The sequence below is a fragment of the Panthera onca genome, chromosome C2 (assembly GCF_046562875.1).
Source record: "Panthera onca isolate mPanOnc1 chromosome C2, mPanOnc1 haplotype 2, whole genome shotgun sequence".
NCBI lineage: Eukaryota > Metazoa > Chordata > Mammalia > Carnivora > Felidae > Panthera > Panthera onca.
In genome coordinates this window covers 128,828,738-128,844,366 of record NC_138347.1, presented here as the reverse complement: position 1 = coordinate 128,844,366, position 15,629 = coordinate 128,828,738, and the positions used below count along the sequence as shown (strand labels likewise).

At 50.1% G+C, this 15,629-nt stretch overlaps 1 long non-coding RNA gene across 1 annotated transcript; it reads right to left on the bottom strand.

The window, feature by feature from the left end:
- Positions 1 to 10,132: 10,132 nt before the first annotated feature.
- LOC132682704 (uncharacterized) lies at positions 10,133 to 14,288 on the bottom strand. The gene is made up of 3 exons (XR_009611820.2): positions 14,043 to 14,288; positions 11,961 to 12,071; positions 10,133 to 10,269 (listed from the first exon to the last, which is right to left on the bottom strand). It is a non-coding gene; the product is annotated as an uncharacterized LOC132682704 (long non-coding RNA).
- Between the last annotated feature and the right edge of the window lie 1,341 nt (positions 14,289 to 15,629).

Sequence of the window (15,629 nt, the reverse complement as noted above, 5' to 3'; positions counted from 1 at the left end):
AGAGGCCAAAATGACTTTTAGGAGCTCCTAAAAGCAGAGTGAGCAGGAAGCCTGCTCCTCAAGTCTACCAAGGCTGGGGTCTGCCTGCTGCCCCCCAGCTCGGCCCCTAGCCTGCACACACCAAAAGCCATGCAACTCCCCTCTTGTCTTGCTAATTCTTTCAACACTAGGTCCAGCTCGTGACCTGGCATCTGTAGGGAAACCACGATGAGAAGAAATATGAGGTTCTAGCAGGTTTTTGCCTCAACCTGCCAGTTATTTTAGCCAAGGCTGATGTAGAGGGTAACGTGGCTGCTGACCCGCCTAAATCTGGGGGCTGGGCAGGAGCCCAATCCATGACTCCCTCCCAAGGCCAACAGAGGTGTCAACACATCCCCAAAACACTGTGCAGGGAGGCGAAGCAGAGCACGCTCCAGACGTTGTGTTTAGGAGCAGTGTTCGTCCCAAAGCATTTCACAAGCATATGAGTAAACAAATTAGTCTAAAATGTGACACTTTACAGGATAAATGAACAAGACTGATCTGTTTTCAAATATCAAATATTTTGCAATAAATATTGATTTTGCTGGCATATCTCCAATCCACAAGTATTATTAATAGGGCTTGCAAGTGTTGTAGATGTCTAAGAATAAAGAAATCTTATTATTTATTTTACAAATGCATACAATGGTGTCGTTAACCTGGACAGTGTCATAGCAAATACCAGCTCTGCTCTTACGTGGGAATCACTCACAAAAATGTTCACTGCGTCATCCTCACCCAAGTGCAATGTCGAGGTGGGTGTCTTCGATCGGGCTTGCCTTTCTTCCTTTCTGAAAGCGTGTTTATGAGTGGACCTACGGGACATTACGTTAAGTGAAATGAGTCAGACAGAGAAAGACAAATATCATATAATTTCACTCATATGTGGAATCTAAAAACCAAAACAAATGAACAAACAAAACAACAAAAACAGACTCATAAGTAACAGAGAACAAACGGGTGGCAGCCAGAGGGGAAGGATGTGTGTGAGCATGTGGGGGGTGAAATAGGTGAAGGGGATTAGGAGATACAAACTTCCAGTCATAAAATAAATAAGCCAGGGGTGCCTGGATGGCTCAGTCAGTTAAGCGTCCAACTTTGGCTCAGGTCATGATCTTGCAGTTCATGGGTTCAAGCCCTGCGTCGGGTTCTGTGCTGACAGCTCAGAACCTGAAGCCTGCTTTGGATTCTGTGTCTCCCTCTCTCTCTGTCTCTCCCCCACTCATGCTCTGTGTGTGTGTCTCTGTCTCAAAAAATGAATAAACATTAAAAAAATTTAAAAAAATAAGCTACTCCCAAGTAAAGTACAGCATAGGGAATATAGTCCATAATATTGTGGTAACTTTGGTGAAAGATGGCTAACTAGACTTACATAATGCATATAAATGTCAAAACACTATGTTTTCTGTACACCTGGAGCTAACATTATAGTGTATGTCAACTACACCTCAATTTAAAGTGTATTTATTTATTTTGAGAAAGAGAGAGACACAAGGCATGAGCAGGGGAGGGACAAGAGAGAGAGGGAGAAAGAAAGAGAATCCCAAGCAGGTTCTGCACTGTCAGTGCAGAACCCAATGTGGGGCTTGAACCCACAAACGGTGAGATCATGATCTGAGCTGAAGTCAAGAGCTGGACACTTAACTGACTGAGCCACCCAGGTACTCCCAACTATACCTCAATTTTTTTTTAAGTATTCATGTGTATCTTAGTCCTTTGGGGCTGTTATGACAGAATAGCCTGGTTTAGAAACAACAGAAATTTATTTCTCACAGTTCTGAAGGCTGGAAGCCCAAGGCTGAAGCACTGGCAAATTCTGTATCTGGTGAGAACCTACTTCCTGGTTCACAGATAGCTGTCTATTCACTGTGTCCTCACAAAGTGGAAGGGGTGAGGGAGCTCTCTAGGGTCCCTTTTATAAGGACACTGATCCTGTTCTTGAAGGCTCCCCCTTCAGAACTTAATCTCTTTCCAAAGGTCTTACCTCCAAACACCATCATGGTGAGGATTAGGTCACAACATATGAGTTTTGGGGGGACACAAACAGTGTCTTTAGAATGGGAAAAGAAAGAAAACCCAAAGAGACCATTGAAGTATAAGCTCAGAGCACTGTGCAGATGGTAACTGCTATACAAGCTAATGCACTGATATGACTTCTGTGGGGCTAGGGACTGGGCATCAGTAAGACTGGCGAAAGGCTGCATGCACTTTGTGGGACCTGAGAAAGGGGCATGATGCCAGAGGAGGACAGAATCTGCCCTCATGTGTGGATCTTTGACAAACCTCAGTTCTTTACTACTAGTTACAAGTTCCTTGCAGAGTCTGATGTGGACAGCACACACCAGTGGATATAAGCACCAGGTCAGGGTTATCAGATAAAATGCTGGATGCCCAGTTCAATGTGAATTTCTGATTAAAAAAAAGATTGCATGGAACATACTTATACCAAAAAATTTGTAATTTATTGAAAATTCACATTGAAGTAGGCGCTTATATTTTTACTTGATAAATCTAGCAACGCTACACTAGGTGGCTGAGGGCCATTAGGGACTAAGTCCAGGGTGCTGGTGACAAGCATCCAGCCTGGCCAGGCCTCTCCAGACTATACAAGCTAATGCAGGTTGGAGGTGCCCACTGGTCAGGTGGCAGCAAAGCCACGTTTGAGTGACCTCCCAGAGAACAGGTTCATTTAATCCATTCTATAAGCATGTGTCCTTGTACTAGCATTTCATCTCAGACACACGAAGCATTTCAGTGAGATAAAAATAAGCAACAGCCACATTTAATGCGAAGATTGAGGGTGACAAACTGAATCTAGATACTTCATATGAAATGTGTTATTGTTTCTTTGTTTGAGGTCACAGATGTCAAAAGCTTAATGGGAGAAGGACTTAAAAGAGATCATTCTCACTGTTGACTTGCTCTGTGAGTTGGGAAAAGACTGTCATTATTTTATCTGAAATGCAGAACTGTGTATTCCTGAGGAATGTCAAGCATCCACCAAGACACATACAACACAGGTGGAGCCCCTGGCGGCAGGGGGGGGGGGGGGTGGGCAACAGGTGAAGGGACCAGGAGAGTAAGCCTCAGGCATAACTGGACCAGTTTACAGGGGCCATGAAAGGGAAGCAGGGCCAGCTGTGGGCAGACAAGCAGTGTGCTAACCGGGAAAGATGTTCCTAAGGATGCACGGTGTCTGGTCATGTGTGTGCATGTGCGTTGTTGCTGTTGGGGGCACTCTGGAGAATAGGGGCCCACAGTGGCTGTCCAGCAGAGCCCCAGGGCCTGGGAGGGCAATGGTCAAGGGCAAAGCAGGCATGACCCATGTGGGAGGGGACATGGGAAGCTGGGGGTTGGTAATCCAGAGAGAAAGCTAGGCCTGGTCATGGCCAGTCCCATGGGAGAGACCTGCTTGAAGAATAGGAGACTCAGGCTCAGAAGTCTTGGGGGGGACCCCAGGGTCTCTGGGGTGAGTGAGGCCTGAGTCGGAGTAGTCAGGGCCTGCCTGGCCTGCCACCAGATTGGGTAGGAGGAGACAGTGAGGGCCAGTCACCCCTTGTGACTTGGTGGCTTGGGTGGACAGAGGTATTGGAAGCCATGCTGTCTGGCACAGACTGTTAGGACGTGGGTCAGGAGTTTTGCTCCCGCCTTTCCTTGCTGTTGGCCAGTCAACCAGCAGTGCTCCACCAATCCTAGACCTGACAGCGGGTTCTCTGGTCCCAACTCTGGCACCAGTGCCTGCTTCTCTGTGGGCAACCACGCCTCCTCTCAGGAGCTGTTTTCTTAGCAGTACAAATAAGGAGGCCCAGACAGCTACAGTGGGTGTGCTCTGGGGGGTCACAGCACCTCTCTTCAGGTGGGCTGGGCTGGCGGATCGTGGCTCCTGAGCCCCAGTCTCTGTGCAGGATGGCCGTCTTGGCCAGGGCCTCTCATGAAGGCGCCTGAGCCGGCACACGTCATGTCATTGCTTCCCCACCTTTCTTGGTGTTTAATCAAGGGGATCTGAAAGTGAAAACAACTGGAAGAAAGTGAAACCTGACCTTTCCCCTTCTCTGGGGGAGACACCAGCCCAAGTGGTGGAGACAAAGGTCACTCTGTGCCTCTTGAAATGAAATGAAAACCCAGAGAAGCCTGTGGGATTTCCTCATTCCTCGTCCTCTGTCAGCAGGTCCCGGGACACAGCAGGCCCCATAAAAGCTGTCATTACAGTCCTGTCAGCCAGGTGGCCAGGCAGCCTGCCCCGCCCCATCCTGCACTAGGGCCAGCAGGGCTGCTGAAGACAGAAGGCGATTTCCTCACACACCCACCATGCAGAGAATCTCACACACACTTGGGCATGCACGGCCATTGTCCATACACAAAGCGCACTGTGACCCCGCACTCACCCGTACACGGGGCCACCCTCACACCTGAGCACGTCACCCATCCTCAGGTACACACACTCAGGACACCCCACCATAGTGCTCCCCAGGTACGAGACTGCAAACACATACCCCTCCCTGCAGCCCGCCTTCACACACATCCACCCCGGCAAACAGATGCATCAGTGGACATGGGACACGCTGCACTCTTGTCTATCCACCCATCCCTGTCCACACATACACCCACTTCACACACACATACCCTGGTGCATGGCCTCGTTGCTGAGGGACATCAAGCCCCTGGACAGACCTGGGACATCCTCTTCCTCCCTCCACACCAGTCTTGAAATGACCTTCACCACCTCTCCTCCATGAGCTAGGCTGTGCCCCATAACTGCATGTCATTGTGCACTGACCCAAAGGGCACTCAACACTTAGCCCTTTAAAGGCCAAGCCACCCCCCACAATCTGCGTTCCCCACATGTATAACCTGGAGTTACTGGATGAACTGGGCATCCTGGCCATCTGAGCTCTGGCGTATCGATACAGTTCTTATTTTCACATTAGAGAAGTTCTTCTAAGCTGCAAAAAACACAGACATGCTCAAGTTAGTGGGAGTGGTGGCTGTTTGCTGGAAAGGAAGAAACAGGACAGACAGAGAGATACTTGGGCTGGGCTCCAGCACCGTCTTATAGTCAGGACTCATGGTTTAGTATTAAGACAGCCTTAATAATGATGATAGTGAGCATTTACTGAGCACTTGGCCCACCTGGGTCCCAGACACAACACTAGATGCACCCATTATCATGTGATTCTCACAATAGCCTTGTAGAGTCCCATTACTGCCATTTGAGATGGATGTTAAGGCTTAGAGAGATTTCTGACTTGTCCAGAGTCCTACAGCTGGCATGTGCACGGCTGGGATGCAAACCCAAGCTGTCAGGATCCCAGCAATGTAGCACAGGAGAACCACTCTGCCAAGGTGACCCCCTGTCTTGATGCTCTCCTGCCCTGGTGGGTCTGCTATTCTCTCAAGATGACTTCCCCACACCTCTGCCTCTCTCCTTTCTCTCTTTCTCAATCTCTCTCTCCTCCTGAAAATCTTCCCCTGCTTCTTCTCTGCATGTCCTGACTCAAAGCTTCCGGAGAGAGGATCTTCAGGGTCAGCTGGGGTCCAGTCAGTGTGGAACCACTCTGAAAGCAAAGCACTTGCCGGGCCGGACCCACGCGCCAGACTCCTTTCCTTCTCACCAGGGAGCAGCTGCCTTCGGGTGGGAGACAGTCAGCTGTGGTCAGGGCAGCTGCTTATGGTCAGTCCACATCAGAACCCTGTGGGTGGAGTAGACACTCTACCAACCACAGATTGTCCACTGTGGCTTATTGGAAATCTTTACTGAACATATTTCTCATTTCCTGACTTTGTAAGATTCATCTAGTAGGCATAATTGAACTTTTAAAACAATTAGGGTTTTATGATTCCTGAGACATTATTCTGAATTCCAACTGGATCAGCCTGCAGAAGTAGGAGGTAGACAGCGCTCATGTATGGTGACAGCCAGGAAACTCCCTAAACATCTTTTAAAAATGCATTCCTGTTTGGTTATTTGCTTTCACCTCAATGTGGAGGCAACAATGGGAAGGAAATTCCCTGGCAGTGGGTTCCTGTGAAATCAGGCATCATGGTCTTAGCTGCAAATGCAGGCAGGCCCCGGGGGATGCAGCTTCCTCCTATGGATCTTCCAGCTCAGGCTGTTGAGGGGCCTCAGGGACTCCTCAGACATGTGGGGACCTGAGCCATCTCCTCAGTCATCTCCCTTCCCAGGAGCCTCCTCTGCTGACAGGACAGAGGTGGGGCTCTTGGGTCACTCTGGCCTCATAACACCCACAAGCACAGGCTGCTAATCCAGTCCTGGAACTGTCAAGAAAAGCCCATTTTAGTTTGATCCTTTGCACAAAGAGATTAGAGGCCACAGACCTTGACATCTGTGTGTTGTTGGCTTCTGTAAGAAAACATCCATATTTCTGGGGAAGCATGAAGGATGGAGCAAAAGTCCAAAACTCATCATTGAAAATACTTGAGGGGCGGCTGTGTGGCTCAGTCCGTTGAGCGTCTGACTTCCACTCAGGTCATAATCTCGTGGTTTGTGAGTTCGAGCCTCCATTGGGCTCTGTGCTGACAGCTTTGAGCCTGGAGCCTGCTTCAGGTTTTGTGTTTCCCTCTCTCTCTGCCCCTCCCCCACTGGAGCGCGCCCTCTCTCTCTCTCTCTCTCTCTCAAATAAAAACATTAAAACTAAAAAATACTTGATAGGGACTGAATATTCACACCCAAAGCTGCAGTGTGAATTCTGAACTCATCCAACGTCAGACAGGATTTCCCTGTGGATCTGAAACCCCGTATGCCAGCAGCTACCGTGGAGCCAATGCTTCTGCAGGACAGTCTGTTCCTTTGGGGCTTGACCCCCTGGCTGACCAAGGAGAGCTGAACTTGACTTTTCAACTCAGAGGCTACTGGGAGCAAGGCCTCAGGGCTGGAATTCAGAGCTTTCTCCCTGGAGGCCCCGGGGTGCGTCAGCCAGGGAGGGGCTGGGAGCTCCCATTTTCCTAAGCCAGGAGCCAGTCAAACGAGGAAATTGCCTCAGAGCACTTGCTGCAGTGCGACAGTTACATGACAACAGAGCAGCACTCACAGCTACACCAGGCGGGCCTAGATTTAAGGGGAGTGTGTGTGGGTGGCCCTGTGTTGCCGAGAAAACCCATGTTTTGTTTATTTTTTCCTGTTACTCTGCAGAAGAAATGAGACTTTCTACCAAGGTTTTAACAGGATTTCTACCCCAGCACCTGACTTGGAAACCCTTCCAAGAGGGTCAGTATTCACGGCACTGATATGTGGGTCTCATTCCTTTGACCTTTAGCCTGACTGTTGACCAAAGCAGTTGAAAGGGGATGCCTGGTCTGAAAGGGGGACAGGGTTAGGTGATTCTGGGGAAGGCCAGTGGATTATATCTCATGACTCAATAAGTCTAGTGCAGGACAGGAGAGGACAGGAGAGGAAAGGAGGGGAGAGGAGAGGAGAGGGTCATCTGACAGCAGCTTCCTGGAGCCCTGCTTTCTCATTGGGAGGATCGGAGACACCACAGCTCAGAGGCAACCATTTGACAAAAACAGATCTCCCAAACCTGGCAGCCCAGAATGGCCAGACAGGACCTCCGGAGCATGTGGAGGGACGAGGGGCTTTGGGCACAGGGCCCTGGATTTTCGCCCAGCCCTTTCCAGAGAACAGACTTTTCTCTCTTCTGCTAACAGGAAAAAGGAGAGAAGCTGCATTTTCCATTTCAGTCGATGGGACCAACACCCTTCCAGAAACCCCTCCTCGTGGAACCTCAACAGGGTACGTTCCTGAGGGTCTCCACCCAGAGATGGCCCCCATGGTACTGTCAGGACTCCTCTTGAGCTACTCTTCTGGGACCCAGGGAGGCAGGGGGTGGACCAAGGGGCCCTTGGGGGATTAAGGTTTGGGGCCAGTGTGTGTGTGTGTGTGTGTGTGTGTGTGTGTAGGAGAGGAACAGAGCAGCACCATTCTCTGGGCTTGCTAGCATTCAATGAATCCCACCCAGGCCCACTCTATTGGTTTCCCGGGGCTGTGTAACAAAGTAACACAGGCTGGGTGGCTGAAGCAGCACACATCTATTGTCTCACAGCTCTGGAGGCTAGAAGTCCAAGATCAAGGTGTCAGCAGGCTTGGTTTCTTCAGAGGCTTCTCTCCTTGGTTTTTAGATGGTCATCTTCTCTCTGTGTCTTCACATCATCTTCCCTCTGTGTGTGTCCATGTCCAAAATGCCTCTGCTTATAAGGCACCGGCCACATAGGATTAGAGCCCACCCTAATGACCTCACTTTAATTTAATTATTTCTTTAAAGACCCCCATCTCCAAATATCACATTCTGTGATATCCTGGGGGTGAGGACTTCAGCATATTAATTTGGGAGGGCACCATCCAGCCCATAACACCTTCTGGAAGCAGCAAGCACCTTATCCCATATGGGCAGTTATGCACCACACTCATAAAGGCAATCCTGCATTGCCCACAAAGCATGTTCACACATGATTTCTCCTTCAATCCCTTTACTTCCCCCCAAAGTCAGCAGAGAAGGCAATTTTGTCTTATTTAAAACTTTTTTTTAATGTTTATTTATTTTTGAGAGAGACAGAGTACTGTCAGAATCTGAAGGGGCCAGAATCTGAAGCAGGCTCCAGGCTCTGAGCTGTCAGCACAGAGCCCGACACGGGCCTCAAACTCATGAGCTATGAGATCATGACCTGAGCCCAAGTCGGAGGGACGCTTAACTAACTGAGCCACCCAGGTGCCTCATCTTGTCTTATTTTTATAAACGAGACACCTGAGAGGTGAAGCCAGGGGCCCTGAGTGCTTCTGCCAGCAAGTGAGTGAGCAGGGCTGAGTTCTCCTAGCTCACTGTCTGGGGCCAGAACACTTCCTGCCAAGGAGGGAAGAAAATATTTCCTCTGAGAAGAGTCTCACGCCCCAATCAAGTTCATGGGTGCTCACTCTACTTGTCCTATTCAATTTGCCAGAGCTTCATCTCATAACATTTATTTGTCACTTCTCCCTGCAGTTGGCTCTCTCACTCTGCTGGGCAACTCACGTGTATTACATCTCAAAATAAATCATAAGAAGATAAAAGTAAGCAGCTAGTCAGTGCTGGAGGAGTGCTCTGAACTCAGATAAAGGTAATTCAGAAGCCTATGCTGTTTACAGGATTGTGACCTTCAAAAAAATTTGTGTATTTATTAAGGGCCCACTTTATCCCAGGCACTGTTCAACGTGCTGTTCAGGATTCTTGGGATTCATCACAACACACACTCATCTCTGGCCGTATGGAGCTTACAGTCACCCAGAGGGAGACAAACAATAAATACAATGAGTAAGTAAATCATGTCATCCATTAGAAAGTGATAAGCTGTGGAAAAAAGAAAAGATGCAGGGTCAGGTGATCAGGAATGCTGGGGGTGGGGAGAGGGCAAGTTGCAGTATTAAATAGGTTGGTTTGGGAAAGCCTCATGGAGAGGGCGATGTTTAAACAAAGACTCTGAAGGAATGAATGAATTAAACGATGTGGATGTCTGGAGAAGAGTATTCCAAGCAGAGAGAACAAGTGCAAAGGTCCTGGGGCAGGAGTGTGTCTGATGTACTGCAGGAACAGAAAGGAGGCTGGGTGGCTGTGGAGAGGAAGAGAGTGCAAGAGATGAAATCAGTTGAGAATAGTGACCAGCTGTTGTAGAGCTCACAGACCACTGCCATGACTTGGGCTTTACTCTCAGAAATGGGACCACTGGAGGGTTCTGAGCAGAGGTGGGGCAGGGTGTGGTCCAACTTACCTTTCAGTAAGATCACTGCAGCTGCTGTGCTGAGAACTGACTGCAAGGGAACAAAAAGGAAGTAGAGACATCAGTTAAGACGCTTTTGAAATAGTCCAGACAGTGGCTTGGACAAGGTGGGCCTGGTGTGGAAAGTGACAGACTCTGCTGCCATTTGCTGCTGTTTCTCCTCCTCCTTCTTTCTGGAAAGTCTGTGGAATGGGGCCAACTGCATTCTAGCCCCGCTGGTGTGGGGATTTATTGGTGGTCCCAATAAGCAGTTCTGAGGCCAAAAAAGCTGTTTCAGTTCTCTGGATATCAGTTTTCTTGTTTAGAAAACAGGGCAAAGCAGGGTTAACAATGCCAACCTCACAAGGCTACTTGAGAATTACCTCTGACGATGGGTGTGAAGTGCTGAGTAACAGGTGCTCAGTTACAGATGGCTCTCTGCAGGCCCTCCAGACTCCAGGTCCTGAATCCTGTCTCAGATTAGGGCTCCAAGCCCTTGCCTTCCTGCTCCCCAAATGGAAGGAGGGACGGATCATTCTCTGAATCCTCCAGAATGGAAGGACTTCAGGGCACATGCCACTATGCAATCTTTCCCTCCTTTGGGGGGTAGTGCTCACAAATGGGTGCAACCCCCTGTGAGGCCCCAGAGGCAGAGCCCGAGGTCACAGGGGGAAGCAGCTTAGGGAGGCCCAGGGAACCACAGATGAACTTCATGTCTTCTGACTCTCAGGGGAGAGTCTGCAATGAGCACTAGATTAGGAGTCCAGCAACTTGCATCTCTCTTTTTGAGATATGGTTGATATATACCATTATATTAGTTTCAGGTGTGAACACAATGATTTGATATTTGTATATACTGTGAAATAATCACCACAAGAAGTCTAGTTAACAGCACCCTGTATTTCTATAACAACTCTGCCAGTTTCTAGTTCCGTATACTTGAAAAATGACTTTTCTCTGGGCCTCAGTTTCCCCATGCGACAAATGCAGATGTTGGCAAAATTTCTGTGCTTCTCTCCAGCTTTCTGGTGGTTTTCTGGGCTTGAAGAGGAGCCCAGGCAGTTGTGGAGTCATGGATTTACTCACTTCCTTGTTTTCCTACATGACTTGGCCCTATTCCCTGGCATCCACTTCTCCCCAGCTAAGCTCTTAACTTGGTCTGAGCCAATTCTACATGGAGGACGGGTGATCTGACGTGGGGTCAGAGAGTCCTGGGACAAACCTGGACCACACAGCCTTACTCTCTCCCCTCAAGGTGTGAGATGCTTCTAAGAGATGAGGGGGATGGTCACAGTGGCAGGAGGTTACATGGTCCAGCTGGAAGGTCCCTCAGAGACCCTCCTTTTACAGGTGGGAAAGCTGAGGCTATGAGAGGGAAGGGACTTGTCCAGGACTCACAGAGGTCACTGGAAACATCTGTTTTTTTTTTTTAAAAATAAACAACACGTTTATTAAGGTATAATAGGCATGCATTGAACTGCACATGAAGTGTACAATTTGGTGTGTTTTGACACTAAACTATCACCTCCAGAAACTTCCTTATCTCCCTCCCTCTGTCATCTCCCTCACCTCGCACTCCAGGCAACCACATTCTGCTTTCTATCACTGTCAATTAGTTTTTGCTCTACTTGAAGGCAGAGCTCCCAGGACTGGTTGGCAGATTGGGGGTGGGCTGTGGGAGAAAGAGAGGGTGACCAAGATTTTGGCCTCAGGACTAGAAGGCTGTAGTTGCCATAATTTGAGGTAAGGGTGGAGCAAAGCTGGAAAGAGCTTCCAGAGCTCAGCTTTGGACATGTGTTCGAGCTGTCGAGTGGTCCCCGGGTGGGAAAGGGTTGGTGGTGGTTGGCCATCCAAGTCTGGGGTTCCAGAGCATCTGGGCTGAGATACACAGAGAAGGACTGACAGCCAGGGACTGGACAGTTCCCCCAAGGAGTGTAGGTAACAACAAGGCCTTGGCTCTCGTACACTAACAGGTCATTAGGGCTCTCTAGAAAATGTACCCTGGCTCCCAAGTCTGCCCCTCATTCAGGGGTCAGGCCTCCCTTAGCCCTAGAGAGGGAGACTTTTGAGGGCAGAGCTATGTCATTCCATCTGAGTTTTCGCCTGGTGCCTGCACAGTGCCTGGTCCTTTATAAGAGCCTGGTACATGTTTGTTGAACAATGGGGCTGGGAAGGGCAAGAAAAACTCTCCCCACCTCTCCAAATTTGCAGGAATCCACTTCTGCTTTTTTCTCAGAGCCATGAATCACAGGAGCAGGACCGCTTCCAATAGACCTTCCCCTAACCCTCACCTCTGGCCCGTGATTCTGCAGACAAAGAAAAAGCAAAATGACGTTCAATTCACCTTTCCCTCAACTGACCTCCCAAGAATCCCATCGGCTAGGTCTTCTCATCCCACTCTACAGATGAGGAGAGTGGGGCTCCAGAGAGAGGGTGGGGAGATGTGAATGCATGGTCTCTGAATCCACTGCTGACCCCCCTCCCCCCACCCCACAAGGAGGAAGTTCTCTTGTAAGGTGGAGGGGCCCTTGGTGACATTGCATGAAGGCTTGACAGAATCTGCCTTTGGCTGTCCCCCACTGGGCACTGCCCCTTCCATAGGTCTTTCCTTCCTCTGTAAACCAGTGATAAGACAAGCCACTCCCCCTCAATCTTCTTGCCCAGCACCACCCTTTGGCACCCTATCCTCACCTGTGCTCTCCGTATGAGACCCGTAATGCCCCTTACTCTGTCCTAAAGAACCTTCTCTGGGCCATGCCTGCCTCCTCCCACTTCAGGTGTGTGCAGGCCCACGTGGCAGTACATTCTGATGCCCCCAATCCTGCTCAAACATTCACTTTGCCCAATAAACACAGCTGGGGTGCTCCCATTTTATCTGGTCTGGCACACAAGTGACAGGCACTATCTTAGCCCTCCTGTGGCTGGTGAGGGGAAGTCAAGGGCTCAATTTCAGGTCATTAACCATGACCATAAGGAGCACTCTGGAGGAAAAGTTCAGGTTATGGGATAGAGAGACCAGCCATCCCAGGGTCCATGAAGGTATCTGAAGATGTGAGGGGAAAAATGGAGCTGGTGGATGAGCATAAGTCAGCAAGGGGAAGACATGAGGAGAGAACATTCCTGGTGGGGGAGAAAGTGGGACAGAGCTGTGAGGGGCAGAGAAGGCCTGTGTGCCTCAAGAGGAGACCAGGTAGGGGACTTAGAAAGTCTGGAGAAGGGCTCCTGGGTGGCTCAGTAGGTTAAGCGTCCGACTTTGGCTCGGGTCATGATCTCACAGTTTGTGAGTTCAAGCCCTGCATCAGGCTCTGTGCTGACAGCTCAGAGCCTGGAGCCTGCTTCAGATTCTGTGTCTCCCTCTCTGTCTGCCTCTCCCCCACTTGTGCTCTCTCTCTCTCTCTCTCTCTCTCTCTCAAAAATAAATAAAATTCAAAAAGAAAAAGAAAAAGAAAGTCTGGAGAGAAAGTTAGGACTAGAATTGGTATGTCTTGTCTACCAGCAAAGAAATAGGCCCTTTCCTTAGCTGGATGAATGGCTGGGACCCAGCCATTGTGACCAGGCAGTGGTCCGGGATCCTGAACTACCCTTGGAAGGAAGGTTCCCAGGTCAGTCCTCACTCAGCAGAGACTAGCAGCTCCAAGATCTCTGCTGGCAGCGAAGAGGTTTCTAGTCCCCACACCCCGTGCATTGCAGGTTTCCAGTACAGCCTGGGAGGAGGCCCAGGCCTTCTGTGTGCCGGAGCTTTCTAAGGAGGAAAGGTGGAGCCCTGGAATGTGCTGACCTCTGCCTCCTGCAAGCCCCAGGGTTGAGACCCATTCTTTCCAGCACCAGAGCTCTGCTGTAGCCAAGGGTGGGTGCGGTCCAGTGCTAGCCAGGGCCACACAGGAGCATCCACTTCCCTTAGGATAGTTCCCAGAAGGGCTTTGGCTTCTCCCAAACCTCTGTCCTCCTCCCCAGCATCCTTCCCTAATGAGGAGAGGAAGGCCCCTGAGGCCAGGGTTAGCACAAGTACACAGCCCGGGGAAGTGCTGGCTCAATGCTTCCTGGGCAGGGCCTCCCGGCACCCTTGAAGCCAGTGGCCCCATAGCACTTTTCAGGAAACTTCACAGTTGGTTTTGGAAGCAGAGCACACATGGCCTTTGTCCAGAGGGAAGTCACAAGTGGCTGGAAGGGGTGGGGGCTCTGAGGAACCTACAGGGCAGGGCCCGGGTATGGGAAGGGCACCAACTTTGAAGGCCCTTAGAAGGCCACTCACCCTCTCCAAGCCTCAATGACCTCACCTATAAATGGAAACCATGGTTGCTCTGCTTAATGCCCCCAAAGAGGTTTGAGGTCGTAGTAAGGTGCTTCCCAAATGTGAGGTGAGACTCATCAGTGTCCAGTCACCCTGTGGAGAGATACTGAGGTAAACAAGTGACATCCCTCATGTGGAACACAGAAGTTGCCAAGCTTCCAAGAGCACAGCAGGACCCACAGAATGGGAGGTTAGGCGAAGTCTGAAGACTTTCTTTGCATCCTTGATTTTGAAGTACAGTGCCCTGAGGTGCTTTACCCCAGATAAACTGAGTTCTGCACTCCCCTGTCATACCGAGACTTGGGCAAGCATGGGGGCCAGTGGTTCTTCACTGGAGGCCTCTGAGAATCTGCCACGGGGGTGGGGGGATGCACACGTGAATATTCTAGAGGCTCAGAGAATTCCCAGGGCAGGGGATACATAAGAATCCTGGCTGCAGGACCCCTGGAGGTGGGTGTGTAGGAGTCAGGATTAGGCAGGGAACTGAGAACAAGGCAGGAGCCCACACAGCACTCTGAACTGCATTTTGTGTCTGCCCCCTTACCCCCGTAAGTCTTCCCTGTGGTCAGTGAGTTCTCAAGGATGTGGACTTCATCCTCCTAGAAGCCACAATGCGTGCCACTGAGCAGGGCCTCTGTAAGTTTGCTGGGAAAGGAGCAGAACAAACTTGGTAAACTCTCAACTCAAGCCTCCTGCATACAGCTGGTGCTCAATAAATGTCTGGCAGCTATTTATTTTCCAAATAAACCTGCCCCATGCTCAATATGCACCATTCGGCCTTTCCCGAACATGCCTCTTGTTTGCAGCACTATTCTTTCTGTGGGCTCTCTTTACCAGCTGACGTCGTGAGCATCCTTCATGGACCTCGTTTCTTGGGACACCTTCTCTGACCTGCCTGAGCTCAATTCAGCTCCGCCCCAGCAAAAAACCTCTAAGGACTCTCCTCAGTCCCACACAGACTGCCTGACTCCCAATGCCCACCCACACACCCCAGCCCCCAGCCCTTACCCTGATCCCAACCCTTAACGCAGTGTCCAGACAGACAGCAGTCAGCAACTTACAAACGTGTGTAGACATGTACATTCACTCCCTCAGTGGTGCTAGGAATACACACTGGTAAGTGTGCACACGTACATGTGCTCATTCCCACTCCCACTGTCTCTCAGGAGACACCAGGTTGGCTGAAAAAGCTGAGAGGATCTGGACAAGTCACTTTCCCCCATCAAAAAGCACTGAGCTGATGGTCAGGATGTCTGGGTGGGAGACCTTGGAAAAGTCACCCTGCTGAGCCTCAGATTCCCTGTCTGGGAAGTGAGGAGCTGGACCATGTCATCTCTCAGGTCTCTCTGTCAGCACCAAAATTCAAACATGTTGAAAGTGGTCAATCATATCACAAGAACAAAATTCCCCAAAGTGAAGGGTGCCCTGACTGGTGCCTCTGCACTCCAGGCTCCAGTGGGCTTGTCCTGGCAGCTGGGTCAGCCCCCTCTAAGAACACCACCAGAAATTGAGGACACAGCCGACGGGGTGGCTGTCGGTCCCCAGGCCAGGCCTTTGCCACATTTTGCCCTTC